This window comes from Aulonocara stuartgranti (genome assembly GCF_965226115.1).
Source record: "Aulonocara stuartgranti genome assembly, chromosome: 18".
In the NCBI taxonomy this organism is placed as follows: domain Eukaryota; kingdom Metazoa; phylum Chordata; class Actinopteri; order Cichliformes; family Cichlidae; genus Aulonocara; species Aulonocara stuartgranti.
The window spans coordinates 3,471,833-3,483,449 of NC_138954.1; positions in this window are offsets into that span (position 1 = coordinate 3,471,833).

Genomic DNA, 11,617 nt, shown 5'->3' on the forward strand with positions numbered 1-11,617 from the left:
TCTTTTCCCTCGTCACCCTCATGTGTATGTATGTGTTTAGCTGTTATTCAGTCTTTGTCAGGTCGTCTGTTACGTTCACGCCGTGTTTCCAGTTCTTCATGTTTCCATGATGATAGTTTCCAGGGTTCGCGCGTTTAGTTTAGTCTTTAGTTTCCCAGTTTAGTCTTAGTTATTTCTCTTCCTGACTTTTGTTTTGTATTTCGGTTATCGGCCTCCAATAAATGTCTCACCTTCTGTTCCACCTCACTCATGCCTCAGTGTCTGCATTTGGGTTCTCCTACTCTCACCACACGAGCTGGGTTGCAGATCCTGACATCTGAGGCACGACAGAATCTTCAGTCACCATAACCAGCTGCTTCTTATACACACATTGAAGCTTTTGTCGTGGTTTAATGTTGATTCAATATATAACTTGGAAAGAGGTGAGAACACATAAGAAAATCTTAACTAGATCATTTCTTTTAGAGCAACAGTATATGACAAAAATACTTCCCCACAGCACGAGGCAGTCCTTAGTGACGGTGTGGAGAAGGGGCTCTTTTTAACAGGACGAGATCAAAGTTTAAGGAGGGGTAGTCGTCTTCCATGACTGAACGAAGGGAGGACGGAAAGAGAAGAGAGAAAAGACGAGCACAGAGAAAGGAACTGAACAAACCACAAACTACTGGAGAGAGCAAAGGAAATGTTAATATGGAGCTAGAAATGAGCAGAGTGCACAAAACTGAAAATATAAAGTCAAGTTGAAAGCGCCAACGATCACTCTAGTTTGAGTCTTTTGCAAGGTGACAGCTACACCTGTCACGATACCTGTTTAAACAGGTTATTGCCACAGAGAGAATAAAAGTTTATTCAAGGATCACTGCTTTCTAATTAAGGAAGTTTGACATTTAACATCGGCTTTACGCTTACTTGGCAGGAAACAGTAAGACAAGAGATCAATAGCAGTATTTTTAAAGGTAATTCCATTAAAGATGCTGCAAAAGTAAAATTCCAGACAGAGGTGAAGCTATAGCTGCCAATCAAAGCTATCTAACTTTTATAAAAGGAGAAACTGACCATAGAAAACTGTTTTTTTTTCTACTAAAACATTAAAAAAAAACAACCCTCCAATATGGGACTGCTGTTTCAGCATTGGGCTTCCAAAACTTGCTACCTCACTGTCTGGTACCACATTTCGTGTACTATGGTTGGGATTATGCTTATGTTAAAGCCATATCCCTTTGTTTTCTAATTGCTTCCTCTTAATTGCTGTAATTCCTACTTCCTGTCTTTGTTAGAGTCCCTGCATCGCCCCGCCGTCATCAGTATCGCCTGTGTTTAATTGGCGACACCTGTTTCCAGTTAATCACTTACCTCAGTGCATTTCCAGTTGCCCCCCAGTGACCTTTATATCTTATGGTTTTCTTGTGCATGTCTCCTGCTCCCTGCCAAACTCCCCTCCTTCCTTGCTGCACATCCTGACCTCCTGCATGACTTATTCTCCGCTTAATTTTCATTTTTTATTGTGAACTTCTGCTCCTGTGCAGGTTGCTGACGGCTGGCTCCCTGTCAGTTTGGCCCTGACCTGATTTCAGGCCTGTGAAGACCACTGGAGCAAACTGAAGCTCCTCATAACCTTGTGCTGCTGCAATTCTGTTAAAAGCCTCCAAATCCTTCCATCATTAGCAAAGCTCTGAGCTCTTCTCTGATTGTTTTTGTGGCCACAAATGGAAGAGATTTATTCCATAACATATTGTACTTCTATTTTGGGAAGAATGTTCCTCAGGTTTAATTTGGAAATTGTGGAGGGACCAGGCTGGAAGGCTGTTTAATTTCCCCACCCAATGACATATTTAATATTTTTACATGAGCCTAAAAAGGCAGTAATCTCTTAATTCATTTGAGCACATTAAGCATGTGCTAATTTTGATTTACTAGCATGAAAAACAGCAATGTCTAAAGCTTGCTGGCAGCAGCTCCATCAGTCCTAACATGCAGGAGGTATTGTCTCAGAGTTTGGTGTTTGAGGTGGATTTACTGGGCTTGTTTGGTGAAAACAGCTGCTGCTTGCTGCTATTGCAAACAACGACACTGAAACCTGCCAGAAATGAGCTGCAAAACCAAAACTGGAAGCTAAAATAACCCAAAACACACGGAAGAACCGACTCTGAGCCTTTTGTCATTAAAACTGCTATCTTCATAAACCAACATGTTTCCCTTTAATGCTTAAACTTTGAAGTTTACACTCTATTTGCACCCATCCTGGGGTGTCACATAAGGGTGTTTTGTCAGATGCAAGCAAAAGGTGTCCTGTGACTTTATGTGATGTCCCCGTTTTAGACATCTATAAATTGTGCTGGACAAGCTGGACATTTATCAGGAGATTTGGACTTTGTGTTTTTTGCCTGCCTTTAACTCTTTATTTTCACTTTCACTCGTGAGGTTTCCAGAATAAAAACAACTTGATTAGCTTTAAGAAAAGTGAGGTGAGGAGTAACAGCTTGTTACGTGTCCCCCAAGTATACTTAGAAACGTGCAACTGAAACACACTGATGACTAAAGCGACGTGTGTTCGTCATTGGAAAGAGGTCATTTCTCCGCTACTTTGAGCTGCTTTGCCAATGTTCCACCTCTCTCTGTGCATCCATAGCTCCCACATGCATTGCATAAAACCATCTGCATGTACACCTTGTTCCACTAAATCACTTCTCATCAGTATGTCTCAGTTCCTCAACACACATTGCTAATCCGGGTCATGAGTGAGCTGGTATGCTTCAGGGGGCTAACACAGGGACACTTACTGGATCTATCGTTCCAAAGGTGGCAGTGGTGCCACTACACTGTCCAGCTACTCGCACCACAAATCATCTCCAAGATACCCAATGCAATTGCTGTTGTTAGATCATAAGTTTGCTTTCCACTGTGGTTCCAAACAACTAACCAGGCTACAGGTTGGATCTTCAGAATCCAAAAGTAAATCTGTACAACGTCCATCTTTTATATAGTCTGTTCACAACTCGTGATGCAGCCTTCCAGTGTTGAAGTATGACAAATGTTCGCCCATCATCTCCTGCCTCGATTTGTTCCCCCGGTTCAAATCACAGACAAACAGGATCCCACAGCTGTTTATGTTTTTGAACCCATTTTGCACAGAGAGGCATTTTTTGAAAAATGTATTGACAGCAATGTTGAATATTATTACACAGGAAAGAAACAACTACAGTAAAATAATCACACTGTGACGCCTCTGCCTTTGTAAATGGAGGGACAGTAACTGCGTGTAAAACCTGCAGACAGTCAGATTAACAGTATTTCATCTCTATCTGCCATTCTGCAATTCATCTCATGTAAACAATAACGTGGCCACAGCGTGACGTGAAAAGAGGCACATTGCGCAACAAACTTTGTATTCCTCGTCCACACGTAAACGCAAAAAAGGAGTTTTAAAAATCTCAGTTTTTGGTGATTCGAAACGCCGTTTATGTGTGGAAGAAAGGTCCAAACGCACAGAAACCGCTGTGTTTTCAAAAATACTCGTGTAGGTGTGGATGCAGCGTAAAAGAATTTGGAGATTATTTTATTACTACCTGTAATTTATTGCAGTTTACTTGTATTTGCTTATTTGTTTACTAAATGTTTGAGGTGTGAAAGAAACCGCAGTGGAGTTTGAAAACAAACTGTGTTTGTGCGTGGGGACGGGCATTTGGTCCCCATAAGTGACTGCTGGTCCCCACAATTAGCATGCCAATTTTCTGTCCTCACAAAGAAGCCTAAACATGTACACACACACACACACACTTCATAAAAATGCATAAACGCTCTGCTCTGGACGTTATGCTGCACTGGTCAGGATGGTGGGGAAAATGACTGACAGGTGTCACCAGCTCGGGAGTCCAGTTCAAACCTCCAAACAGCGGCTCTGAATTATGTGTTGCAGGCACAAAGTGAATAACGGCTGTTTAAAGCCTGAGTGCTCCAGACAAACACCGCACCGTGCCTTCCTGCTCTGACGTGAGCTTCCAGTCTAAGAGAACACGACGGGACACTTTCCCTTTTGCAGCATCAGTTTTGTGTTTTTGATTCAAACACCTTCTGCTGCTGATTACAGGTTGCATTGTGAATGCTGCGAAACAGCCTCAGCTCCCTCTGCGTTTCACAGCTGTGCTCATCTCTGCGTTTCACAGATAACTGTCTGCCTGAATGATGTATGTGTCTCTTATTTCTCATTATTTTTATGTGTGCAGATTACAGAAAGCTGCAGCTCAGACTCGGTCATCGTAGGAAAATTTATGAAGGTCATCTATTTTGTCCCATTAATTTCGGCACATTCAGCTTCCTCCCCAAACTCTTCGAGATGTCTCACTTTGTTCGCTGCGATTCAATTCAGCTGTGTGGGAGGGCCAGAGGGAGGATTTTCTAAGCCCACCCCACTCCCACTGTGACAGACTTTTTCATTTTGCTGATTCAGAGCCACTCGTATCCATGGGAGACATCAGACTGTGCCGCCATCGCCGCCTCATTAAGAGTGCTGGTGGGTTTGATCAAAGGAGAAAGTATACTTATCCTGCAGATCCATTCAGCTGTTCCCTGAGATTTAACCTCAGGAGACTTGTACAGTCACTGCAGGCTGAACGCCAACACGCTGCGCCCGTGCACGGCAGCCCATTACGCCACGCCGCAGCAGGAAAGCAGACGTACATGCTGTGAATGTCCCACTTCACCTTTGTGTTAATGAATACCTTTTCTAACTAGTCTCATTCAGGTGGGCATTCATGTGAATTTTCCCAGTCACTGTAAGATACAGATGACTCTGCCTCACAGCAGACCATCAGACATCCTGTCACGGTTGGGCTGTTACAGCAGCAGAGGCCATGCTTGACTCAAACTTACACTTGACTGTAGCTGCCTCACACACTGACTTTACTGCCAGCAGTTTAATTTAGCTGACTTTATTGGCTGAAAACACAAAGTCTAAAATTGAACACGTGGAGCAAAAACTGGCAGCAAAACAGGAAAACACAAGGAACTAAACAGGGAACTAACCAGGGAACTAAGCAGGGAACAGACATGTACACAATCTGAATGACTGGTGATGAGACACAGGAGGGGACACCAACCAGAGGGAAAAAATTGTCTCTGAAGGATAGCTAATACAATCAAAAGACAAACTCAATATTAAACACGAGTCAGGAGCAAAAGTTTTGGCAAGCTGGCAAGTTTTTCAGTGCTTCAGGTTTAAACTTTTAATATAAAAAAATGAAGAGGATTCATTTTAAAGTATCATAAATATAATTCTAGCATTTAAAATGAACCAAGTCATTTGAAAATCTGTTGGAAATTGAGTTACAATTTCTATAGTTTCTCCTCACACACACACACGTAGGAGGTCTAATGTGGCATCTGTATTGACGTCTATACCTCCACTGCAGTGAAGCTGTCCATAGTTGGCCATTAAACTGACACTGGGAGCAGTTTTTAGATCTTCTTCGTGTCCATATTATTATTATCTTGTCACTAAAGTGACCCTGAAACCGATGACTGATGGATCAACAGGAGCTATCTCACTAACATTAGCCAATTATCTTAACAGTGAAGGATTTCTTTTCTTCCATCTGTCACGTGGCAGCATTATTAACCCATTTTACCCTGGCAGCAGTTTAAGGGAGGGATTCTCCAGATGGTACTAATATATACATGTACGTGTGTGTGTGTCCAGTGCTGGCTGGTTTGCCTTCCAGGTATTCAGTGAAATGACTGACAGTTTCGCCGACATTTTTGACAGCCTCTATGAATAGATTCCTCCTTCTAACTGTACACTTAGTGATTTTGTTTACTGGAGTTAGGGGCGTGGCCTCAGTTTAGCTAACTGGAGTCACTGAACTGAACATTTCCACTGAGTTTGTGCAGTTCAGAGCGTGTTTTTTAATGGAATTATGTGACCGATAGATGTGTTCCGGCTCGATCGTTTTACTACATTTTAGTGAGTGAAACTAATATTTTATTAGTCTTTACAGGGCGTCTGTAGTCATGTGCTTGACCCAGATAGTCATCGTCATGTTATGTTCCAGTACATAGCAGTGTGCTGGACTGCATTTTGAAACTTGCATCCATACAGCTGCAGTGCAAAGGAAAGATCTGCTAGTTAGTGACAGACTAATAAAATATGCAGCATAAAGGTAGTGGATGGTCTGTACCACCTAAGTCCTGATGTTTCCCATATACTCTTATTAAAAAGGCACCAACAGCGAGGTGGAGCTCAGTGACTCAAATTTGGGGCGTTTACGCCAGAAACCATCATTTATTTACAGCACATGTTCCTCTGACAGTAAATGTATTTTTATGGACAGTTTGGTTGGAGCAGATCTGCACAGCAACAGTGAAATATTAAAAAAATATAAAATGTGTAGTTTTGCCTCCTCTGTGCTCGGTCTCTTAAAAACAGCTGCAGTGACTTTTTCTCAGCTGCTGAACTCATGAACAATCAGTGACTCTGGAGAGTTGCTTCAGTGAATTACCATTCATCATATGCATGCCAATCAAGAATCTTGTTCCTCTCAACACATTAATTTCACCACTTTAATAACAAGGTCACTGGCAACATCCGTGACGGAGAGCTTTGTACAACCTCTGAGAGCGGCTGATTCCCTCTGAGTGTGACGGTTAAATGAAGAGAATGGGCCGGGATTGTTCTCCGACATTGGCGTGTTGTAGCTGGATGCACCTCATCAACATTTCATTTATACATTAGACACAGAGGATATAGTCCTCGTAAGTTACGGGAGCCATTCTTGGAACCCAAGTTGCATATATGAGATGAGCGTTGTGTAAAGGAATCGTTTGGGCATCTCTAATTTTAAGAACTGACATATGAAACAGCCTCCAGGTCACAGGAGGACAAGCGCTCGACCTACGCCGGCCACCGGCGTCATCGGCCCATGTTTGCTCTCCATTATTGACGGCGTATCAATCATTCGCCCCAGCCTCCAGGCCTCCCCTGGGTGTCTTCGCAGCCCAGTGGTGAGTGTCAAATGCTCCTGTAATGAGTTGTTATTGTGCACGATGATGTATATGAGCATCCCTCATGAGCTCGGGTCACTGCAAGAAGAATGTATCATTGATTGCACGATCAATGGCTCATAGGAGGAGCCGAGGGGGTCGTTGTTGGGTGTTGAGTCAAGCGTCAAAGCTCCTTAATGCCTTCACAGCCTCTGGGGTGCACGCAGTTAGGACCCCCCCTGGGAAAAAACAGCATGAATCACAAAGTTTTGTGCTTTTCAAAGTTAAATGAAGTAAGAATGAACCTTGGCAGACATTACATCTCGCAAACACTTTTTTTAGCCAGCTGAGAGTCAGTGTGGCCATTAGAGGAACCATTAGAGTGTGTGTGTGTGTGTGTGTGTGTGTGTGTGTGTGTGTGTGTGTGGCACATCTGCACTGGTTTCACTGTTAAATTCTAAAGGTTTCCAGGTCGGAGAGACAAGGCTGCTGCAGATGAAGCTGCCAGGCTGAAGGTAAAGTGTAAGTTTATGGCAGTGGAACCTAGGGGTTCGGTGAGTCAGTCTCAGGGGTTCGGCAGAGCCTCCGCCGTGACATGCATGGCTCATTTTGTGCACCAGTAAAAATCATACCTATGTCTTGAATTTGAAAAAAATCACATTTTATTTTTCACTAAAGAGGCTTTCAGTGAATGCGCATATGAAACTGGTGGGGTTCGGTTCCTCCAACAAGGTTAAGGACCACTGGTTTATGGACATGCAGGTCTTCTGCGCATATAGAGGAAGGTGTTGCTCAAATGGGAGCAATCAAAGAGGGGAAATAGTGAGAATGTCTTTAGTTAGTTAGGATAGCCAGTAAATTGGACAAAGGACTGTTTAAAGATGGTCTGCAAGATGCAGTTCCTCTAAAGTCCACTTGAGGCTCCAAAAGTGAGCCAATCCCCATAGACTCCCATGTTAAAATGACCAGGTTTAAAGCAGATTTATACCTGGTCTGTCTCTCAGTGGATATATTCCTTATGCCATTAGTTTGCCCTAGGTCATGGTTTCCTTCCACATATGGCCTTGCATACAAAGAACTTGCAGCAACAGAAACATAATATTCCAGAAACACGCTTTGCCGATCCAATCAGCTGTTCATTCAATTCAATTCAATTTTATTTATATAGCGCCAAATCACAACAAAAGTCGCCTCAAGGCGCTTCATAGGTACAGAGAGAAGCCCAACAATCATATGACCCCCTATGAGCAAGCACTTTGGCGACAGTGGGAAGGAAAAACTCCCTTTCAACAGGAAGAAACTGCCAGCAGAACCAGGCTCAGGGAGGGGCGGGGCCATCTGCTGCGACCGGTTGGGGTGAGAGAAGGAAGACAGGATAAAGACATGCTGTGGAAGAGAGACAGAGGTTAATAACAGATATGATTCAATGCAGAGAGGTCTGTTAATACATAGTGAGTGAGAAAGGTGACTGGAAAGGAAAAACTCAATGCATCATGGGAATCCCCCGGCAGCCTACGTCTATAGCAGCATAACTAAGGGAGGCTTCAGGGTCACCTGGTCCAGCCCTAACTATATGCTTTAGCAAAAAGGAAAGTTTTAAGCCTAATCTTAAAAGTAGAGATAGTGTCTGTCTCCCGAATCCAAACTGGAAGCTGGTTCCACAGAAGAGGGGCCTGAAAGCTGAAGGCTCTGCCTCCCATTCTACTTTTAAAAACTCTAGGAACAACAAGTAGGCCTGCAGAGCGAGAGCGAAGTGCTCTAATAGGGTGATATGGTACTACAAGGTCATTAAGATAAGATGGGGCCTGAATATTTAAGACCTTGTATGTGAGGAGCAGGATTTTGAATTCTGGATTTAACAGGAAGCCAATGAAGGGAAGCCAAAACAGGAGAAATCTGCACTCTCTTTCTAGTCCCTGTCAGGACTCTTGCTGCAGCATTTTGGATTAACTGAAGAATTTTCAGCGAGTTTTTAGGACTTCCTGATAATAATGAACAGGTCAGAAGTCCTGACGCTTGAACAACTACTCTTTCAAGGATTTTTGATATGAAAGGAAGGTTGGAGATTGGCCTATAATTAGCTAAGACTGCTGGGTCTAGAGATGCTTTTTGAGTAAAGGTTTAACTACAGCCAGCTTGAAGGCCTGTGGTACATAGCTGATTATTAGCGATAGGTTGATCATATTTAAGATCGAAGAATTAATTAATGGCAGAACTTCTTTGAGCAGTTTTGTAGGAATGGGGTCTAAAAGACACGTTGATGGCTTCGAGGAAGTAATTCAGTGTGTGAATGTGTGTGTGAATGGGTGGATGACTGGATATGTAAAGCGCTTTGGGGTCCTTAGGGACTAGTAAAGCGCTATATAAATACAGGCCATTTACCATTTACCAATTATTGAAGTTAACTCAGAAAGATCAATTGGAGAAAAAGAGTCTAACTTAACATCAGTGGTACTAAGAGTAGCTGTAGATAATATTACATCTGTGGGATGATTATTGGTATTTTTTTCTCTAATGATAAAAATTTTATTTGTGAAGAAGTTCATGAAGTCATTACTAGTTAACGTTAAAGGGATGGTTGGCTCAAAAGAGCTCTGACTTTTTGTCAGCCTGGCTACAGAGCTGACGAGAAACCTGGGGTTGTTCTTATTTTCTTCAATCAGTGATGAATAGTAAGATGTTCTGGCTTTGCGGAGGGCTTTCTTATAAAGCAGCAAACTATTTCTCCAGGCTAAATGATGATCCTCTAAATTTGTGACACGCCATTTCCTCTCTAGCTTACGAGTCATCTGCTTTAGGCTACGTGTTTGAGAATTATACCACGGAGTCAGGTACTTCTGATTAGAGACCTTAGTTTTCACTGGAGCTACAGTATCCAGAGTCGTACGTAGTGAGGAGGTGAAATTATTAACAAGATAATCGACCTCTGTTGGAGCAGCGTTCAGATAGCTGCTCTGCTCTGTGTTGGTACAGGGCATTGAAGATGATAACAGTGGGTGGATTATATTCTTAAACTTAGTTACAGCGCTTTCAGAAAGACATCTACTGTGATAAAGTCTACTCTCCACCGCTGTGTAATCAATTATTGTAAATCATAACACTTCCTATGTTGGAATAGACATCAGCGCGAACTATCGCATGTCCACCATTACTTGCCAGAAACCGGAAGTGATGTCATTTTGGCGGAAAATTTAGTTTTTTACCTTTAGAGCCTTATAAGCCTGTACTGGTGTTTTTAATTTTCAACTTTATGCTTTTCTGAATAGTTTCTGGGATGCTTAGAACCCAAAAGGCACTGCTGGAAATAGTTTATTTTGACGCATATGCTCTTTTTTTGCAAATTTGCATTATAATATTTATTTTCGTTTTTCCTGCAGTATATAATAATTGGTGTATCTCAAAAATAAAACTATGAAGACGCTCAAAATAAATTTCCTGTGGTGGGAAACTATTTTGTGCAACTTTTATGTATTTACAGTTTTGAGGGATAAACCTCTTAAATTTCTCTAACTAGAAATATATGTAAAAAAAAAAAAATCAAATACGATTTTCATTTTTTTTGTAGTTTATTGCACTTTTTTGCAATTTATGTAGCTACTTTGCACTTAATGCATACATATTATTAAAATTTGGGCTATGGTGGTTGTATTGATGTATAGCAACTTGAAATGCTCCCAAAAATGGCACTACAGCATGTGAAAATATAAAGATAAGCTCTGGCAGACTTGGTTCTATGGTAGGTCTTAAAGGGTTAATACAGCATGTTAGCATGCTGGGTAAGCTAGCTGTTTGCTGCTAGTATTTCACTGATTATCTGGCACATTACATTTCATACACCCTTAAGAAGATCAAATAAAAGGATCAAACTTACTGCATGTACATTAATTTTTGTCAATGTTTACTATATATAGTAATAGTGATAATGTTTTTTTACATGCTGAAAGCTAAACCTGTTGGTAGGACCTGGTCACCCAAAATTAGCACAAAGTAATATATGCATACATATGTAATATGTATCTATAAGTAAACAGTGAAAGGATAAAAGAAAGTTGAAGTTTGTTCGTATAGCCGCATGCATTCGCCTTTTGATAGTCTTGTATGTTTTTTCACTGATGGTGTTATTTGCTGATGCTGTTCTGTCTGGTGTAAATGGTGTAAATAAAACAGTCTGGTGATGAGGCTAAAGTGCAAACTTTCATATTCATGCTTAAGGTTTCAGACATTTTCATTTATCTAAATTATTTTAAGTCTAAATAATTAACTTTAGCAGAGGGGAAAATATTTAACAGGATGCAGAAATGAGACTTTTTTTTCTGGATAGAAATTTTGACCCAGTTTATGGGCCAAACATGGCATGAGTGGACTTAAAATAGCTGCAGTGCGACTAAAAAAACGATACTGTCTGATTTTTCAGTCTCTTCTTCCCAGAGCAGGTTTTTCTTCCAGCCTTTGCTTCCATAAAAGTCAGTGGATTTTGGGTTGTGTTCTCGTGCCATCCCTCCTTAGTGTGGCTGCTGACCCGTGGCCCGTGTCAGTAAACACATCATCCTCAAACAGCCGTGCTGTCACCTTGCTCAGGTCACCCAGAATATTAGTAGGCTTCACTGGACTCTCATGCCACTGGTTCAATGACAAACGCCTG